At 43.5% G+C, this 22,638-nt stretch overlaps 1 protein-coding gene across 1 annotated transcript in view; it reads right to left on the minus strand.

Moving 5' to 3' along the window:
* nav3 (neuron navigator 3) overlaps positions 1–19,216 on the minus strand; it is a 503,241-nt gene extending 484,025 nt beyond the window's left edge. Inside the window, exon 1 of the mRNA XM_079494499.1 lies at positions 18,810–19,216. The gene's annotated coding sequence lies outside the window, so the exon portion shown is untranslated. The remainder of the gene's footprint in view (positions 1–18,809) is intronic.
* Between the last annotated feature and the right edge of the window lie 3,422 nt (positions 19,217–22,638).

Genomic DNA, 22,638 nt, shown 5'->3' on the forward strand with positions numbered 1-22,638 from the left:
CACACACACACACACACACACACACACACACACACACACACACACACACACACTCTACATCCTACAATGGTCAATTCTCCACTGCTCCACGACTGGGAATTCAAAAGTGGTCGAGGAACAAGGGATGTCCCTCTTCGAGAGTCAACGGTTAAGAAATAAACCTCACAGGATAACCTGTGGTCCTTGAATTTTATTTCAGTTCTAGTTGAATGTTTTATACATGAATGTTGAGTACTGGTGTTGTTGTTGTCTCCACCAGGCCGAAGGCATGGGGAGAGAGTATGTTTTGCACTCCGTCCGTCCGTGTGTGTGTCCGTCCGTCCGTCCGTCCGTCCGTTACCAGCTAATCTCCGGCACCGTTAACCCGGTCAATGCCAAACTTTGCACACACACTCCCTGGATGCAAACGATGAACCTCTGCCCCGCATTTTCCAGAACGGCCTGTTATAGCGCCACCATGAGGCAGCTTTTCACATTTCTTACCTAAAACTGCACCGATCTGCGTGAAACGTTGCATGCACACTCCCTAGAGGCCAAGGACTGCATTTTCCGCATCTGCCTTTTATAGCGCCACCAGGAGGCCGACTTTTGTAAAACACATTTTTTGATATTACTCCTCCAGATTCTGTCCAAAAATCTCACAAATCGTTACACAGCATCTCTATGGTCATGTGCTCAAGTCGGATCTGTCCGATATTTCATATTCCATCCTAATTGGCTATAATTGGCTTTCACAGTTTGCAAGATTGCCCCGTTTTGAACAAAAGCCTCAAATCATGAACGCAGCATGCAATTTACGTGAAATCTTTCACACATTTTCTTACTAGGCTGAGGAATATATCCCACCCTTTTCACATTGGCCTGTTATAGCGCCACCAACAGGTTGATTTTTGCAAAACACATTTTTGGAACAAAATGCCTCAAATCATCCAATTGCCATCAAAGGCAAACATGTTTATATTACTCCTAAACATTTTGCCAAACATCTCACGCAGTCCTATCCTCCTGGTGGAGACCTGGGCCCAGAAGGGCTCTTTTTCTAGTTTGTACTGTAATGTATCTGTTGTCTGTCCTGTCTCATGTGCAAATTTCAATAAAAAAAAATAAAAAAAGGATAACCTGTGGTCCTGTAAAAAGGGACAAGAAACAATCACAGCATCTTTCAACAAAAAAACCCAAAAAAACAAAAAAAGCTTTGAGTCTCGCCAGCTCCCCTGCAGCTCAATCCCTCTGTCGTTTTCCACAGTAATCCGGGTTCCTGGCGTGCATATAAATCAACATCTCCTCATGAATATAACAGTATAGGCTGGCTGGTTGTGGTGAGAGCATGCAAATGACATTCATTACTTTCTGCTGCAGATTAGACAAAGAGCGGATTGAAAGGAGACGTTAATAGTTAATCGTGAATCGATTAATCGCTGATAAGAAACTAGTCGGTAGTCGTTAACATTTCATAACTAACCGTAATTAATCGAAAATGATGCGGTTCTATCATTGGGTGGTTTTCTGTGAATGTAACACTGTCTTCGCGCGCGTGTGGCAGAGGAACGCACATACACAGATGCCATCGCCTGGCCCTGTATCGTCAATGGTCAAATAAATATTTGATTAAGGAATATAATATGCCTTTTGTATCATTTCTGTATATCAGCTAAATGTAGATGTGTATGTTAGATATTGAGGGAAATGAAGATTCTTAGATTTATTTTTTACAAAAACGCTGCTTATCAACTAACCGGTTAATCGATCGATAAGCTTATCAAAACGTATCAATGAACTACAGTGATGTAAATAGGTTTTCAATGTAATGAGTCCCGGGATGCAGGGGTGGTCTTTTAGATGAGTCCCAGGGACATTTGATGAGTCCCACTTCAACGACGTTTAAGAGTCATATTTTGCCATTTTACAAATTGCAGCATTTAACTCCCATTTCATCTTATATGGTTATAATGTGGTTATATTCATGTAGAAAACGAAGAAGAAATTATTATTATAACTAAAGCTAGCAAAATAAATTATAATAATAAAAAAAAGCTCTACATTCATACTACATACATATTTCATATGATTTTGGCTATATGAAATCTATAATAATTCTGCCAGTTTTAACTGTTAATAAATCTTTATGTTGTTTTCATGACACATTACACAATGTATACAAAATAAAAATGAATGCTACAAAACTAACCTGGAGATTAAGTAGAAGCAGTCATGGAGGAGGTAGGCTGTGCACAGCAGCACACATCATCATCATTAGCAGATGATGATGTTAGATTTAGAAAATAGGGTTGCTAATATTTTTTGTTGCCCTGCAGTTGGTTTTGGCACTTCTTTTTTGGGGGGGTGTGGGGGGGGGGGGGGGGGGGGGGGGGGGGGGGGGCATGTTAATGTGTGGTGGCACCGGTCCACAACGCACAAAATACAACAGTGTCGGCGTTTGTTACAGTACACAATGTGTGTTTCCCATTCAATCGGGTCTACTCTGTTTGTCATGCTCAAAAATGTTCGCCTGTCTTTCTGTCGGAGGCAGCGCCGTGCATAGATATATGGCGCCGTGTAGATGAGAGAGTTGCGACAACCCCGTTCACTGTTTATTCACGGAGCTTCATGAGTCACTGAACGGTATGTTGTCGTCACTCTCTCTCTCTAAACGGCTCTGGTCTCCAGGCTGCGCTCCGCTCAGCGCTCGTCTCTGAGCAAGATGGCGGCGCCCGTCAGACTGTGTTGTTGTTAGTTTCAAACTAGTGGTTCTACAACGAGTCCTACGTGGATTTTATCGTTTATAGCGTAGGATGAGGTCTCATGCGGCCATGCAAAATGATAGTGTCGGTAGATTATTTGTTTTACCGCAATTTTTTTCCGCGATTTTTTTTTCACGTGGATTATTATTACTGTACGCTGAGTACAGTAGTGCATCCCGTGGACGCAGAGGTTTTGGTGAAGTGCGGCCCAAAACTATAAAGTGCGTTTTGGGACGCAAAACGCACCCTATTTACATCACTGGAACTATTAATGCATTAATCGATAATTCCCATCCCTAAAAGGAGTAAGTGCTAATGCCTTGCAGGCTACTCATGCTCACTGCTACAGTAATGGACACCATGATGAATTAGGATAGGAAGGAATGCAATGTTTAAGCAAATGATCTGTTGCATATTCTGCTCATCTGACCGGCCAAGGAAGGCCACTGGAAGAGTGCTTAACCCATTTTGGGCGGGAACCCCTTTTGGTGTTTTAATCATTAAACTTTAGCTATTGAAAAATAGCAGATCTACAAGCTCATAGCGCGGCACCGAGTGCCGCGCTATGAACTTGTAGGTCTGATATTTTTGAAAAATCGTGAAAAATGTGGCCCAAAGCGAACGTTTTTAACTCAAATCTTTGCGTCTGGAGGGTCCCTGGAACAACATATTTTCAGATAGGGTGTCGGCTGCCAAATTCAGACCATTCCGGGGATCTTTGACATGCAAAAGGTTGAGAACCATGAGTTTTTGAAGTAAACTGTCAGGATTTAGAAGAGATTTATAGAATCGTCCTCAGGTCAAAATGGGTTAAACACTACATTACACGCCTACTCCAAATACAGTATTTGCGGGGTCATTAGTAATCCTCCATTAGCAGGGAAAATCTGTGTAGGTTTTTCCAATGATCTTCTCTTCTGTACAGTTTGTCAAGGTTTGTGTAAAACTACACATATAAACAATACTGTCCAGAGACTAGAACGCCCCTGTGACTTTACAGCATCATGGGTAAAGGCTGGAGGTTCTTAAAGGACCACTTCACCACTTTAACATCTCTTCATATAATTGGTCCTCACTAATAATCATGATAAAATGGCACCATTTTTTTCTACTCAGTCTGCTTCTCATAGGAGGGCAGTGGGCAGTTCAGAAACCCGTCCACCAGTGACATCATTGTTGGGCAGATTTTTTTTAAACAATATTTTTCTACAAAAATATTTAGATTTGTATTATCGTGAGAACGATGGCTTCCATTTTCGCATTGCAACTTTTCAGGACTAGAAAGCCTGCAGTTTCTAATAGCTTGGATTCCCCATCGATGATGTCACTGGTGGACGGCTGCCCACAGAATGAGTAGAAAAAAATGGTAGCCATTTTATCATGATTATTAGTGAGGACTAGTATATGAAGATAGGTTGAAAAGTGGTGAAGTGGTCCTTTAAAAACCCAGTGGTTTTTGTGCACCGAAGGCACATCCAACGGGCAAGTCAAAATCTCAAGGCACCACTGTGCCTGTATTCATAAATATCTGTGTCAAGAATAGTAACACGTGTTATCACAATGATCACTTATTCATCACTTATAAGGCATATGTTTGATTGATTGATTGATTGAAATATGTATTAACCGTTTGCAGAATTACAGTACATTTCAAGCACAAACTCAATACAAAGACTGTTAACTGTGAGTGGACGACCCAATTAAGCATTACACTTGTTTACAAGAGGGTCCACCTTGTTCAATTCATCAAAACATTTAGAGACGTACAAATAGGTACTATATAGTCAAAGAACACAAACAGCAGCTAGTTTGACAGTAATACATTCTATGTATTGTATGAAACATAACCGGTTATGTTTTCATATAAGGCCTCCTAGGGTTACTTATAGGGATATAACGATGAGACATTTAGGCCGATATCAATATCCGATCTCATTCTGTATTGAAAACATGCAGGCTTATAAACACTGAATTTGAAAAAAAGCAATGCCTCTTTATTCCAAAACTAGGGACGCAGCGTTATTTAAATGTTGGCTCATATCACAACATGCAGCTTGAATGTAGCATTTGGATTTAAAAATGTTCCACCTTGCTGACTCTATTGAAAGCTTCCCCAGAAAACAAAACGGGGATAGAATTTGCAGCCTTCATCTTCACAAAAGGCTTTTTCAGGCTTTTTCATTTATTTTTCAACATAATAAAATGAAATATCTGCTAAATGGTAAATGGTGCATTTATATAGCGCCGCTTTACATAGATTGTGCATTACATTCACCCATTCACACACAGATGGCAGCGGAAACCATGCAAGGCACCAACTAACACATCGGGAGCAATTAGGGGTTCAGTGTCTTGCTCAAGGACACTTCGACAGTAACTCTGGGGGAGCCCGGGTTCGAACTGGCAACCTTGCGGTTCCCATCCAGGCACTCTACCCCTGAGCCACCGCCTCCGCTAAAACCGCTATATTATTTTGATATCGATTCGATACCGATATTGCATTTTAAGGCCAATATCGTCCGATACCGATGCGATGGCCGATTAATTGCCCATCCCCTTCTTACCTCACCAGCACAACAATATTCTGTCATCTTTCCTAGGAAAGAAGTAGTATATGTATATGTATAGTGTACCATCTTTCCTAGGAAAGAAGTAGTATACTATGTTTATGTATACTATGTTAAACAACTTTTGTGATGCACGTGCTGGGAGAGAGACACTCATTGTATCCACCAGGTGTGCATGCTGCATGGGAGATGGATTAGGATTAACTCATTCAGTGTTGCCTGAAGCTCATAAACGTAATATATCCCATGGTCAAGTCATTCCATCTTGGAAGAGCAGTAAAATGTTGTTTTGTTTCTTTTACATTTTTAAATGACTCGACTAAAACTTTGGTCTACTACATAAAACGGATGAAGCCGCTTTAATCAATGTCATGTGTCCGCTTGAGTCACAGGAATCGCAATTTCCATTGGCAAACTTTTAGACTCTTCTTTGCTGTGGTCACACAGCATGTGTGATTGAAAAATAAATTGTAAAATAAATATTACGACGTGATGCGTAATGTGTGTCACGCACGTTCACCTAAGTTATCTGACTAAACAGTGCCGGTGTACAGTTATCCACAGCTATGGACTGGCCAAGTCGCTTTCAAACCATGATTGACTAATTACTTGCTCAAGTCTATGAATGGACTATTGAATTTAAGAAGCTTTTGACAAAAGGGCGGAATGAAATTACATTCAGTCAGTGAGGAAAAACATGGGCTTCTGTACAGAAGCATGTCTCTTATACCTTGAGGAAATGTGAATTAAATAAACTAAATAAATAAATCATCATCATTTTTCGACTGTGGTCGAGATAATGGATTTCACAATGCCACGCCAGACTTTCCGGTCCTTCATTGCCATCCCCAGTTCCTGCTTACTGATGCATGTGTCCCTAGCGATGACATCAGGGAACGATAGTTTTCTACCTCTGGTCTGCTTTGAGGCAGGACTCCAGAGAAGAAGGGAAGATATAACCTCATTGTCAGCTCTGTAGCAGTGGCCGGCAAACTGTGTTCTTCTGGATCGGACTAGTGAAGAAACACGGGGAAGGTTGCCGTATATTAGATTAGTCGATGAGTGGCTCTTCCAAGACAGATTTTGCCCTCTCATTAGAAGGCGGGTGTGCCATGTGCCATCCAACCGTTTCTCTAATTTCTTTGAAAGTGTCCATGTCTCGGAGCCATAGAGTAGAATCGGCTCAACGGTAAATAAACTAATATCACTAAACATTTACACAATAAGATCCTCTCAGTGTTCATTTATCCATTTGTAACTCTGACTAAATGGATTTGGTTACATTTGTACATTCAAGAGTTACATATTAATAATAAGAATAAATTCTGAGAATACCCTCGCATAGGCTTGGCATTTCGTTGGTCCGTGGCGTGGGTTGTTTGCGTGTGTTACAGTCAAGGGAAAAAAATCTTCTCAGCATCAAAAAAATTGCTGTGCGGTGACAGGATCCTGTAATGGAAAGGATCTCACTCAACTGCTGCTTCACGAGAGAGAGAGCGAAAGAGAGAGAGAGAGAAAAAGACCAAGTGTGTAATTTACAAAAACCACCAATGATTGAACCCCAGAGGCCTGGGGGGGCAAAGAGGGCCAGACCAGATGAGCCCCAGAGGCCTGGGGGGCAAAGAGGGCCAGACCAGATGAACCCCAGAGGCCTGGGGGGGCAAAGAGGGTCAGACCAGATGAACCAGAGGTCTGGGGGGCAAAGAGGGCCAGACCAGATGAACCCCAGAGGCCTGGGGGGGCAAAGAGGGCCAGACCAGATGAACCCCAGAGACCTGGGGGGCAAAGAGGGCCAGACCAGATGAACCCCAGAGGTCTGGGGGGCAAAGAGGGCCAGACCAGATGAACCCCAGAGACCTGGGGGGGCAAAGAGGGCCAGACCAGATGAACCAGAGGTCTGGGGGGCAAAGAGGGCCAGACCAGATGAACCCCAGAGGTCTGGGGGGCAAAGAGGGCCAGACCAGATGAACCCCAGAGGCCTGGGGGGCAAAGAGGGGGGGCAAAGAGGGGGGGCAAAGAGGGCCAGACCAGATGAGCCTTGCACGAGGAGAAGAGACAGAAGAGATGAAGGTGAAGAGACAGACAGACAGAGACAGTGTTGATTTCGTCGACTAAAACTAAGACGAAAAATGTCCGTCGACTACCTTTTTTCACTGACGAAAACTAAATGGAAACTAAATGAAAACTAAGCTGGTTAGTTGCTGGTTGGTACCTTGCATGGCTTCCGCCGCAATCGGTGTGTGAATGGGTGAATGTAATGCACAATCTATGTAAAGCGCCTTGGATAAAGGCTATTTTCAGAAAGCGTAAAATCAGTCATTATGACAGCACCAAGGCCCACCAAAATACATTTTAGTCAACTAAATCAACTGTAGAATTAATCGACTAAAATCTCATGATATTTAGTCGACTAAAACTAGACTAACACTAAAACATTCCAGGGGACTAAAATGTGACTAAAACTAAATGAAAACCATTTAAGAGACTATGACTAAAATCAAAATGTGCTGTCAAAATCAACACTGGACAGAGACAAGGAGAACAAGAGAGTGAGAAACACATCATTGTATTTATTTATTTATCCCCGCCAAATACTGTAAAAGTCCCAGCAGAACAAATCGTTAAGCAAATCGGCATCGAGCCCACTTAGACTTGGTAACTTCTTCTCCATCTCTCCCACTCTCTTTCCATGCCTTTCTTCTTCTTCTTATTGTGTGGTGGTGTGTGTTCAGTTAAAGGTATATTCAGTGATTTGACGTAATCTAAATATCACTTATTTTTTCTTTTTTTCTGGATAATCCTCCCTACCATAGAGTGTGCTGACCATATAAGGAGTTCCTCCCTGTCCCCAGTGAGCCCCTGGGGTCAAAAAACCCTAGTTTCAGTTTTGGTGGCGGGTGGCAAAGCCTTCATCCAATCAGGATGAGAGGGGCCTTCCTCCAATCATGATCGAGTGGGGGCGGGCCTTGATGCACATGCTGTTGGCCTGTTGCACTTCCCCCCCACTGTAGAGCGTGCATGTGCACATTTTGTTACCAGGACTGGGTGGTTTTCCAAATCACCCAAATCACTGAATGCTCCTTTAAGGCTCCGTCTTAATCTGGTGGTTTACAAGGATTGCTGGGTGTCTAGAGACCAAACACTTCATAATGGGTTGATTGTCGCTTGTTACAGGCCATTATCTAAACGGAATCAATCCAACAGAATTTTGCAAGAGGTTCATGATGCTGCCACGATTTGATAAACCACAGTGCAGTCAGAGCTGAGAATGCAATGTTTAATGAACACATTGTTAAAAAGTTCTACTCAACTGCATCCCAGTGCAAGTGTGTGTGTGTGTGTGTGTGTGTGTGTGTGTGTGTGTGCCTGTGCTTGTGTCGGTGATTAAAAGGGGCTGCAGTGTCATCCGTGCCTTGGGGACACAAAACCAAACAGGCAGTGACACCACTGAAGTGAGTGAGAAATGATAAAACAAACCAGACCGCGCAGCCTGTAGCCACACACACAGAATACAGTCTGTAGCCACGCACACAGAATACAGTCTGTAGCCACTCATACAGAATACAGCCTGTAGCCACGCATACAGAATACAGTCTGTAGCCACACATACAGAATACAGTCTGTAGCCACACATACAGAATACAGTCTGTAGCCACTCATACAGAATACAGTCTGTAGCCACGCATACAGAATACAGTCTGTAGCCACACATACAGAATACAGTCTGTAGCCACGCATACAGAATACAGTCTGTAGCCACGCATACAGAATACAGTCTGTAGCCACGCATACAGAATACAGTCTGTAGCCACACATACAGAATACAGTCTGTAGCCACACATACAGAATACAGTCTGTAGCCACACATACAGAATACAGTCTGTAGCCACTCATACAGAATACAGTCTGTAGCCACGCATACAGAATACAGTCTGTAGCCACGCATACAGAATACAGTCTGTAGCCACTCATACAGAATACAGTCTGTAGCCACGCATACAGAATACAGTCTGTAGCCACGCATACAGAATACAGTCTGTAGCCACGCATACAGAATACAGTCTGTAGCCACGCATACAGAATACAGTCTGTAGCCACGCATACAGAATACAGTCTGTAGCCACGCATACAGAATACAGTCTGTAGCCACGCATACAGAATACAGTCTGTAGCCACGCATACAGAATACAGTCTGTAGCCACGCATACAGAATACAGTCTGTAGCCACGCATACAGAATACAGTCTGTAGCCACTCATACAGAATACAGTCTGTAGCCACTCATACAGAATACAGTCTGTAGCCACGCATACAGAATACAGTCTGTAGCCACTCATACAGAATACAGTCTGTAGCCACTCATACAGAATACAGTCTGTAGCCACGCATACAGAATACAGTCTGTAGCCATGCACGCATACAGAATACAGTCTGTAGCCATGCACGCATACAGAATACAGTCTGTAGCCACGCATACAGAATACAGTCTGTAGCCACGCATACAGAATACAGTCTGTAGCCACGCATACAGAATACAGTCTGTAGCCACGCATACAGAATACAGATAGCATGTATGCGCGTATGGGCAGTCTGTAGCCACGCAAACAGAATACAGATAGCATGTATGTGCGTATGGGCAGTCTGTAGCCACGCAAACAGAATACAGATAGCATGTATGCGCGTATGGGCAGTCTGTAGCCACGCAAACAGAATACAGATAGCATGTATGCGCGTATGGGCAGTCTGTAGCCACGCAAACAGAATACAGATAGCATGTATGCGCGTATGGGCAGTCTGTAGCCACGCAAACAGAATACAGATAGCATGTATGCGCGTATGGGCAGTCTGTAGCCACGCAAACAGAATACAGATAGCATGTATGCGTGTATGGGCAATTTGGGCATACAGATAATAGATATGTATACAGATATGCATGCATGGCAATCCAAGCAGTGTTGTTTTTGGCAGCAAATTAAAACAAATTGTCTCTTGAATAGTTTATTTAGTTTTAGTCACATGGAATGTTTTAGTGTTTAGTCTAGTTTTAGTCGACTAAATATCATAAGATTTTAGTCGACTAAATCTACAGGTGATTTAGTCGACTAAAATGTATTTTGGTGGGCGTTGATGAACACTTGCTGAAAATAGCCGATCTACAAGCTCAGATTTTGATCTTGTAGATCTGCTATTTTCAGCATGCAACAAAGTGTAAAATGATTTATACTGGATGATGGATCCAGTCCCTTCCTAACATTTTAGTCTAGTTTTTATTTGTTGACAAAATCGACAGTACATTTTGTCATAGTTTTAGTCACCATAGCCACCAACGACAACAAAATATTCTTAATTTTGGTTCAGAGAGGCTACTATATCTCATCAAATGGTGGTCCGTGGCTCAAAGCTTGTAGATCTGCTATTTTCAGCATGCAACCAAGTGTGAAATGACTTATTATACTGGATCTCTTGTCCACTAGTCCCTTCCTAACATTTTAGTCTAGTTTTTATTTGACGAAATTGTCAGTATATTTAGTCTTAGTCATTATAGCTTAGTTTTCATGTAGTTTCCATTTAGTTTTCGTCAGTGGAAAAGGGTAGTCGACGAACATTTTTCGTCTTCGTTTTAGTCGACGAAATCAACACTGGCTCGAATGCCGAATAAATAATGGGCCTTGATATGAAAAGGGTTTGAAAACCAGTGCAATAGAGCAGGGGTTCTCAACCCGTGGGTCGCGACCCCTCGGGGGGGGGTCGCCAAAATATTTTAGGGGGTCCCCAAATTATTAAAAAAAAATTTTCCTAAAATAGCAGACCTACAAGCTCGTAGCGCGCCACTCGGTGGCGCGCTATGAGCTTGTAGATCTGCTATTTTTCAATAGCTACATTATAACAATGCTTAAAACACCAAAAGGGGTTCCCGCCCAAAATGGGTTAAGGTTATTGTAGCAGTCAATTTATATTGGGGGTCGGGAGGGGGCGGGGCGGGGGTCCCGAGACGTTGCCAAAGCTTTTCCGGGGGTCCCCGGCCAAAAACGTTGAGAACCCCTGCAATAGAGAGAAAACCAACAGAGAAAAGGGGACTATTTACCAATGCTGTGAGTTAATATAGGAGGCTTCTTCTGGCATGGGGGGGAAGTCTTATACTGTACTAGGATTGATAAAGATATGGCTGATGGATAGTCAAGTCCACCACATAGAAAACAAGCCTCACACCACGCTCACTCCGCTCAGGGGGTCAACTGTTCCCAAGTGCAGCTGCAATAAAAGACAATTTGCCGAGTTCTATACAGAGAGAGAGAGAGAGAGAGAGAGAGAGAGAGAGAGAGAGAGAGAGAGAGAGAGAGAGAGAGAGAGAGAGGGGGAGAGAGAGAGAGAGAGAGAGAGAGAGAGAGAGAGGTTTACTAAAAATAAGGCGATTTTCCCATCATTTGCTGTCCCTTGGGTTAAAGTCTACATTTCACTGCACACATCATCTGCCTTCTTCTCTGAGAAATACTGTACTCGTTGTGGGGACAGTGAAATACTGTACTCGTTGTGGGGACAGTGAGAAATACTGTACTCGTTGTGGGGACAGTATAAATACTGTACTCGTTGTGGGGACAGTATAAATACTGTACTCGTTGTGGGGACAGTGCGAGAGGCGAGATTACAGGGTGGCCCTTTTGTTGCATTTGTAAAATAAAACTAAATGTCCACCCGGCGAGTTCCATGAATGTGTGTTGAACAGCGGGAGGTTCTGACAGTCTGACGAGAAAAGCAGATCAATACCGTAACGCTCCATGGTGTGGGCTCTTCAGGGGTTCAATGCACAACACACACACACACACACACACACACACACACACACACACACACACACACACAGTCCCGCCCTTCGCTGAGATCGAAAGGTTCGAGTCCCTCAAGAGCACCTTGAGGTCCCTTTAGCTCAGCCTCAGCGTGCGTGGTGCTTTGAAACAGCACGGCGGGCGCTTCTTAACCCAGTGAACTTGCAGAACTCTACGAGAATCCCCCATGATTCATACAAGCCCCTCGGCTTACCCCCAGCCCGCCCTTTGCTGTAACCCACCCACCACCACCACCACCACCACACTTTGATGGTACAATTGGTGCCATACTGATTGTTGTAGGAGGAGGAATATGGTTCTGTTCTCTTTCTGTCAGCAACATTCCCTGGCCAGTACTGAGGCCAGCTCTTCCCTCAGACACGCATGCACGAGCGCGCGCATGCACACACACACACACACTCACACACACAGACGCGCATGCATACCACATTTACACAAGCAGAAGTGCACAAAGACACTAATTTCCATATACAAACTTCCCCTTACAGTACAAACAAATACTGAAAAGCAATCAACCCATGCAGGCCCTGAGGACTAGTCAGGGGCAAGATGAAGCCTTAATGCCTACTTAACCCATGTTGGGCGGGATCCCCTTTTGGTGTTAGCATCATGTCATGCTTTAGCTATTGAAAAATAGCAGATCTACGAGCTCATAGCGCGCCACCGAGTGGCGCGCTACGAGCTTGTAGGTCTGCTATTTTTGAAAAATCGAAGAACCACTGACATAGAAACATAGCTTTTTCAGAAAACTGTCAGGATGTAGAAGACATTTTTAGAATCTGATCTCAGGTCAGAATGGGTTAATGACATGTTGCATTGTTCTGCGGATAAAGAGTAGATACAGTACACACACGCCCACACACACACACGCACACGCACACGCACACACAATGTAGCATGATGGTGGTAGGTCAGGGTTTGGCGGTGTCTACTCTCTGGTATCCTCCGTACGGGGAAGAAAGAGAGGACACGGAGGTCACTGGGTTCATGAAATGTCTCTCACGGCCAAGCTACACCAGGCGTTTACCCTATTTTTTTTAAATAGGACTGGACCTAAATTAAACGCACGCGCGGGAGAAAACGCGAGAGAAACGTGCGAGAAAAGCCTGGTGTAGCTTGGCCGTAAGTCCCATGAAGATTCAAATAGAGATGTAATTGTAATTTAGACTGAAGCTCCTTATAGGCAGCGATTTGCTGATATCCAGGTGGTATATTATCTGGAGAGAATGGCTTGCGATGAATGCCGACACGGGGATTATAGAAACAAAGGGATCCTTATGATAAGATGCTAATTAGGCACCCCTGTAGTACCAAGCGTGTGTGCGTGCGTGGGGGGTGGGGGGGGTGTAGAGGGAGTGGTAAGACTTTCCTAATGAAAAGAGGAAACCAGATTTAGTCACAGGGGATATTTAGGATTGTTCGCATTTGAGTGTAAAGGGCCTTTCAAACGGGAAGCGAGGAACGCACACGTTGTTGCCTGGATTAACGAGAGGTCTGCTAAAGGTCTTCTAAAGGGGGCGTGACAACACAAGCATTAAAAAAAAAGGTAAACAGTATCCAGGTCTGGTGAGTCGCATGTGCACGGACCGTGACGTTTACCTAAAAACGGCCAAAATACTCGCACGCGCGCGCGCGGGGTCTTTATGTGCATTATGGATCATAATATGCTCAAAATGCGATATTCAGGGCTTGATTAGAGCTTAATTTGACTTAGATGTGACAAAAACAATTATTCCCCGATCGGACCACCTCTCCTCCTGACCTGTGAAAAAGCTAGGGGAAGTTTACTCTTGTTTGAACCGGAACTGATTGTCGGCCATTTTAGGAGTTTTTTCAAAAACGTCTGGCACTGGCGCGCTAGCGGCCTCCACTATAGCACTGGCGCTGATCCAGTTAAAGGGGGGTGGTTCCATAATGCCCTTATGACAGCCTCTTTATCAGATCTCCCCTCATTCTATGGATCATTCTTTTTAATTGGTGCGTTTCTTTTTTCTTGCATGACAATTACTTTGTCTATACTTCTTCATACAGGGAATTGTGAAAATAGCACATCTACTGTACAAGCTCACAACGCGTTGCATAGTAGATCCTCCCCACTATTAGCTATTTCTGAAAATTCTGACTTTTTCCTAAAAAACGTTTTTTCCATTTTTGGAACATTTGAGTGCAAGCGTAATGAGTGACATGCCCCAAAATAGAGACGCCAGGGTGAAAGTGCTGAATACAACAGCTATTTATCATTTCTGATTCACTCCATCCATGTGCAGGAGAAGAAGAAAAAAAGACTAAAAGGGAAGATAAGATATCCATCTAAGCCTCCGTGTTTTAATCTATGCCCGTTTCAATGTCAGCCTCAACTTAGTGAAGGGGAGGATGAGTTTGGAGTAAAATAAGACCCTATGGAGGATATATTTCTTTTACAGAGGACTCCCATTACCTCGCTGCCTGCCTGCCGCGTTCTTTCTGATGGCATATCAATCTCGCGGGCCGCGGACGTAAAAAATAAAGATTCACCCATTTGTGGAGGCGCCAAGATTTACAGCATCCCTGTTTGAGTCTGGCATTTCATATAAATGCATTAGCATGAGTCAGGCCTTTATTACGTCCTGTTCAAAAGGCCCATTTGACTACCCGTAAGCCGTTACTCACATGCTGCAAGGCATAGTCTGCCAAACCCGACGAATCGGGCTGTAATTCCTGAGCTACCCTCACCAAAGTCCTCGTTCATCTCGAGCCCTTGTTGCTCCCTCCCTGACTTCTGTGGGCCAAGGTTGCTCATGTTCGGTTGGGGCATGCAGCTCGGAAAGTAGATTTATGTAAATGAGAGAAATAAAGCACGCAGTCGTCCTCGTACACAAGGGAAGCTGTGTGGTGTTATAGGAGCTCGTATTATAGGAGCTCGTACACAAGGGAAGCTGCGTGGTGTTATAGGAGCTCGGGGATATTAGAAAATAAAACTATAACTCAGGTGTCAACAAGGTGACGGTGGGAGAAATAGTAGTACGGTGACTGTTCTAAAGGTCAACAGCATCAAATATAGAGCCTGTGCGTTTGGCAATTCTAAATCTATCTCAGCCTGTTAGATTGGCACGAGCCGCATCTATCCACGTTCGCTGTTACCCAGAGAGTATTGTTTTCAATGGAGGAGGTTGTGCATTTATGGAATAATTTTCCGTGCCAAATATGGCCTGTATGCAAATGGCCTATAAGGCCAGAAAGGGTATGTTCTTTCTGTAATATCATATCACAATACACTATTTATTTTGACCAAATACCTCAATGTCAATATTGTGATGATATTGTGGGGATGTCTACTGGTGCTTTCATACAAAAATGATTTACACAATGAGATCATTGATCAATAATCATGATTCAGTGATGCCTACAGTATTTAAAAACTAAGCGCGTATAAGCTTAAGATAGATAGATAGATAGATAGATGATAGATAGATAGATATCACCACTGGCATACAGATAAAAAACAGCTAGGACAGTCAAGAGAATGACATAATGGTATAGCTGTAATTCAGCCTTTAAATCCAGGAAAAGACATTACAATTAAGCCACGTCACGATATCCAAAATCCCAGACAATCTACTGCAGTCTCACACACTGACTGTATCACAACATTGATAATGATGATAATATGGATTTTATGCCCACTGAGCGCTACCACCTAGTCTCGCGTAGCCAGACAACTATTCCACAATCTCCGAATGCTATATAGAGTCTGGACCTATAGCCCCCATGAGCTGAGTAAGGAATGCTATATAGAGTCTGGAACTATAGCCCCCATGAGCTGAGTAAGGAATGCTATATAGAGTCTGGAACTATAGCCCCCATGAGCTGAGTAAGGAATGCTATATAGAGTCTGGAACTATAGCCCCCATGAGCTGAGTAAGGAATGCTATATAGAGTCTGGAACTATAGCCCCCCATGAGCTGAGTAAGGAATGCTATATAGAGTCTGGAACTATAGCCCCCATGAGCTGAGTAAGGAATGCTATATAGAGTCTGGAACTATAGCCCCCATGAGCTGAGTAAGGAATGCTATATAGAGTCTGGAACTATAGCCCCCATGAGCTGAGTAAGGAATGCTATATAGAGTCTGGAACTATAGCCCCCATGAGCTGAGTAAGGAATGCTATATAGAGTCTGGAACTATAGCCCCCATGAGCTGAGTAAGGAATGCTATATAGAGTCTGGAACTATAGCCCCCATGAGCTGAGTAAGGAAGCTGTAATTTCTGTTCACGAAAATATATATTATATATATATTTAAAATATCTTGCTTAGATGATTTCTATTTATATTAGAATAAATGTGCGCGACTGTAAAGACGAAACGGAAGTGGGGAGGAGGCTCCACTTCCGCTTTATCGCTTACGTATGATAGCTCTTCCGTTGGTCCAGACTGTATGATGAAAGCATTTGGAAATTGCGAGAGTCAACAGTCTGGTAACGCGAGACTATAGCTACCACCCAACAGCTGACCGGATGTGTCCGTCCGGGTGGGTGTGCTCGCTCTGCCTGGTCTCCTCGTCAAACTGCCCCATTAGGTGGTAGTAACCATCATTCTTTGGAGCCACGCGGCAAGAAGCCGGTCTCCGTCACGGAACGGGCGGCCCAGAGGTCGTGTGAGCGATGTGTCATGACAAGCTCATTCAATGCCATCTCAGAGTAGCTTCACAAGCCATCAGTGTCAGGACACTCTATGCCCTTACTACTCCCCGGTGACAAATAAACCTCCCCCTCTCCCCACCCGCCCTCATTACCTCTCCCACCCTCATTCTCTGCCCCCCTCATCGCGTTCTGGCTGTCTTTCGTCCTCCACTCAGACGTCTCTAAAAATCAACAGCTTAAACGTGAAAGCAAAGGGTCATGATTACGGTTAACGCCCAGCTCATCTGGGCTGGGAAACGTTGTCATCGTACATTCTTAGACGAGAAATGCGTGTAAAGCAGAGTGGGGATACGTCCATATCAATCAGAAATACACAGTCCTTCAATAGAAAACAGACACAATGATCACTGAATGACAAAACGGAGCAGACCCAGGCTGATGTGTAAAGCGCATCAAAGATGGCTTGCTTCCAGGTACGGTTACTCAAAGCGCCATTAATCAAACGAGTTTCCCAACTAAAATGACAAGAGAGTTAATTGATGCCGTAGAATGACCGTCCCTGCTTTTCCTATAGCTATATCAAGGCTGTAAAAAAACACCACGCCTGGAATATAGTAATTCAATTTGACACTTTAATTGAATATATATATTCAACAGGCATTGATCTCAATGAAACAGTACCCTCATAATCCCACACACTACACACACACACACACACACACACACACACACACACACACACACACACACACACACACACACACACACACACACACACACACACACACACACACACACACACACACACACACACACACACACACACACACACACACACACACACACACACACGAGAGGAGAGCGAGGAGAGGAGAAATGAAGGCGCGACATGACAGCACAGTAAAAGGATGAAGGGAGTGAAAATTAAAAAAAAGGGAAGGATGAATGGACAGAAGTGCCACTGTCTGTCTGTCTGTCTGTCTGGGTGAGTCCTTCAGGGTTCAGTGCTCTTCCACGCAGATTATACTACCTGCGTACGTACGTAGGTACATACATACAGTCAGCCACAATTAACAACCGCCTCATACCAACTGAGCAATTATAAGATGCTGCTGGGGTTAATTAATTAATGACTTCTCTTTGCCTAATGTTTGCTTAACCAACCAACCCATTCATTCTCTAGATGTACAAAGTCTTGGCACAGGATCGCACGCACACACACACACACACACACACACACACACACACACACACACACACACACACACACACACTTTCATTAGCATTCTCTGGGGGGGGAGAGGATTTTTAACCCCTTTCGGGTATAGCTTCTGGTTGAATGAATATTGAGGGGTCAACTCCATCAACAACATGGCCTCCTGCCAGCTCCACTGGTCCCTGTGGGAATACTCAGAGATGTGGAGGCATCTCTCACTTGTTACACATGATGCACAATCACCATGATAATTAATCCTGCCTTTGTTTTTAGGCATATTCAATTAGGGCTTAGGGGAATGAGCTGCCCAATGCTCAAATAGCAGTTATTCTACGTAGGCTAATTTGTGTCCGAGCTAATGTCATTATTACACAAAAACACACGCACGCGCGCACGCACTAAGTTTACCTGACTGGCTGCAGGTGCTATAAACGTCAAACGAGACAGAAAGCGGGAAATGAAAATCCCGCCTCAAAACAAAAGATTTTCAACAACACCTTTTAGCAGCCTGTTAACAGTCTGTTAACCACCACCTACCATTCTAGAGCTCAAAAACAACCCTGTAACAGTCAGTTAACAAATCATCACTTAATCTGAACCCTAAAAGCTAGACGCTGTCATTTAATTTCGCCAATTTTCGCGACGCTCAAAAGAATTGGGCTGCATGTGTGTGTGTGTTGTGTTTTAACCCGCCACTATTTCATTTGAGCTGAGCAGGTGCGGCGTGTCTTGAACAGAAACGAGACGTTTTGCACCAGGCTTCACATGGCGCCTCATAAAATAAAAACCAGACCGACCAAATGGAAATGAAACAAGCTTACCTGAAATGTGTTGAAGCTAAAGAAGACAGAACAGAAGGGCTGGCTTTATCGCATCTTCTCTTTCTCCATCTCTCCTTCTCGACTCTCTCTCTCTCTCAAAGAGAAAAGGAGGAAAAACAGGGCGGGTTGTCAAAGGTGTCCGTCTGTCGAAAAACTGTTGGATATCATATTATCTCCGAAAGGAAGGATGTTTCCACCCGGCAAGCGGAGAGAGAAGAGCGGCTGTCTGCGGCAGAATGTCTCTCTGAACCCCACAAGAGACAGCCTGCAGTCAGTCAGTCAGAGGAGCAGAGACCGGGTCGGGTCGCACCGTCCGACTCACACAGTCTACTAGTGAGCGCACAGCAGGGAGTGCATCCGTCTAATTGCACACACGGTGGCGCTGTTGCACCAACAACCATCTAACTCTATATAACCAAACCATGCACTGCTCTGGCTCTGCTCTGCACACAAAGCTCACAGTAATTTGTAAAATAAAATAATTTGATCAAGACCTGGCCAAAAACAGAAATCTACCATGCTGTCTGTCTGTCTGTCTGTCTGTCTGTCTGCCTGCCTGCCTGCCCGCCTGCCTGTCAAAAATAAGATTGAAAAGAGTGCACATCACAACTCACTTATTTCCAATATTTCCAATTCCAAGGAAATCAGTATCTAAAATCTGTCTACAAAGATACAATGCCTTGACAGCTTGTAGACTATTTATCTTAGGTAAATAAATGTACAGTGTAGGCCTATACTTCTAGTATACTTTTCAAGAGTCATGTGTTTCCGTTTCCTCCACTTTGAGCCAGGTAACAGCCTTTATTCTTCCATATCTTGTCCATCACGGTAGAGATTTCATCCACTGTGTCTGTGTATGCACGTTGTCAATGTGACATCAATCCACCATGGCATACAGTCTATCTCTGTTACACTTTATGCAATCTGGGAACCCATCTGCAAAACAAAGGGGAAACAGCGCCCTCTGAGTCAACAGTCTTTTATGTCAGTGGTTCCCAAAGTGGGATCCAGGGACCCCCAGGGGTCCTTGAGGGAGTTCCAGGGGGTCCCCAGCTAAATGATAGTTTGGTATTGGAATCAAATGGACCCATATGGGTCTGTAACTCTGGTCCATTTGGTTCCATTTGTACACTCTCAGAGTTAAATTAACATGATTGATGATTTTACTATTTAAATTGGGGGTCCCAGAGATAGAAATTCTATTAAACGGTAGACTAATACTGGGGGTCCTTGAAATTGAACGGGTTGAGAATCACTGCTATAGCCGTAAACATCTTCTCTTATGGGGGTCCCTGGCATATCTTTTCAAACGGGGGTCAGTGGGGCTAATTAGTGTCAATTTGGGGTTCCTTGACATGAAAAAGTTTGGGAACCACTGTTTTATGTGACATACTTTATGTGACAGTTTACTCCCAAATGTAGCATCATTGTGAAGTACGGAACACAGCCAGTTGTTACATTTAACCTCATGAACCTCATAGCATCCCAATTCTCCTTTTCTCCTTTTCAGCAAAACATTTGTTCACAATGTATCACATTAATTCGGGACACGTTGTGAGCTTCGAGATTGGCTATTCTCAACTGTGCCTCCACTCCACTGACCTTAATAGTGTTACTAGTGTCAGAGCACAAATTCAGGATTACTCTTGCATTTCAGTTCAAGAACTATAGCCTACAGTATATAGCATTAGGCTACTTTATGAGAAAACAATCTGATCTAATAATTCAACAAATAGGCTACTCTACATCCTCACAGTGCACAGTGAAGTGAATCATAGTGAAATAGATTTGAGTGATTATACAATTTAGGCATTTAGCAGACGCTCTTAATTCAGAGCGACTTACATTAAGCAAGAACAAAAAAGCATGGCAATACATGATATAGCCTACATAACAAGTAGTTATCATGAAACATGCATAAGCTACGAACATAACAGTGATAAAAAAAAGAGACATATAGCCTATTGCATTTTTTTGACTAATTCATAACGTGGCCACTAATTATTTCTGCCTCAACAAACATCATTTAGTGTATGTGTCTATTTCTGGAGTGTTAATGTTCAACTTCTCGCAGTCTGATTGGGTAATTAGCAGGTTCCCACCTATAGAATATGTGTGATTTCAGTAAATCACAGAAACCCAACTGATTGCCTGGCAACGGTTCCTGTCATCTCCACCACCTGACTCCTAAAGTATCCAATGGCAGCTATAGTCTTCAAAATATGTTTGTGTATACATTGTTAATTTTAGTATCTAATCAGTTGTGTTCATAGTTAATTTTACAATTAGGAAAATAATTAAATGGGAGATTTGGGGTATTTTAAATTAGATCAGTTTTACTATACATAACCTTTAGAGCACTCATATTCAAATGAACTTGGGTGCTCACACATCCAACGTAATTAAACTGTTAAATTAACACCAGATTTCTTTTTGTACACATATCTTTTGGTTTTTGTTACCACAAAAGATATATATACACACACACAGCAAAAAAAACATATTATAGGCCTACAGCAAATTATTAAGTGTGGTGTTTATCATTTTTGGAGTCCCTTGTTCTGGGACTTGTATTTGAAGACTGGGGGGTTGATGAGACAGAGTGAAGACCACAGTCAAAATAATTTGCATCCTAATCGAGACCTTGACCATAAATGTGTTAATTTGACATCATAGCGAGCACTCAAAATGGACATAATTCATTAAAACATTTTTTAAAAACATATTTATTTATACATTTAAACAAAATACAATATAGGTACTGGTAGGCCTTAAGGCCTATAATAAGACAGAAGCGTGTCAAACACCTTATACTGCTTCTGATGAAGAGAACATGATGGTAGTTACTATATTTGGCCTGAATTTCAAAAGCATCAATAAATTCCACCACTGTGTTGTTTTGTCTTCCCTGTGCAATTGAAAAGGCTTTCAGCCAGTTAGATTAATTAGCAGTTATCTGATCAACTGCCTTGAATCCACCGCCGTCAGACTCATGAACAGACACTGAACACTACAAGGCCCTTGAATCCACCGCCATCAGACTCATGAACAGACACTGAACACTACAAGGCCCTTGAATCCACCGCCATCAGACTCATGAACAGACACTGAACACTACAAGGCCCTTGAATCCACCGCCATCAGACTCATGAACAGACACTGAACACTACAAGGCCCTTGAATCCACCGCCGTCAGACTCATGAACAGACACTGAACACTACAAGGCCCTTGAATCCACCGCCGTCAGACTCATGAACAGACACTGAACACTACAAGGCCCTTGAATCCACCGCCGTCAGACTCATGAACAGACACTGGACACTACAAGGCCCTTGAATCCACCGCCGTCAGACTCATGAACAGACACTGGACACTACAAGGCCCTTGAATCCACCGCCGTCAGACTCATGAACAGACACTGAACACTACAAGGCCCTTGAATCCACCGCCGTCAGACTCATGAACAGACACTGAACACTACAAGGCCCTTGAATCCACCGCCGTCAGACTCATGAACAGACACTGAACACTACAAGGCCCTTGAATCCACCGCCATCAGACTCATGAACAGACACTGAACACTACAAGGCCCTTGAATCCACCGCCGTCAGACTCATGAACAGACACTGGACACTACAAGGCCCTTGAATCCACCGCCGTCAGACTCATGAACAGACACTGGACACTACAAGGCCCTTGAATCCACCGCCGTCAGACTCATGAACAGACACTGAACACTACAAGGCCCTTGAATCCACCGCCATCAGACTCATGAACAGACACTGAACACTACAAGGCCCTTGAATCCACCGCCATCAGACTCATGAA

This window comes from Electrona antarctica (genome assembly GCF_951216825.1).
Source record: "Electrona antarctica genome assembly, chromosome: 23".
Lineage (NCBI taxonomy): Eukaryota > Metazoa > Chordata > Actinopteri > Myctophiformes > Myctophidae > Electrona > Electrona antarctica.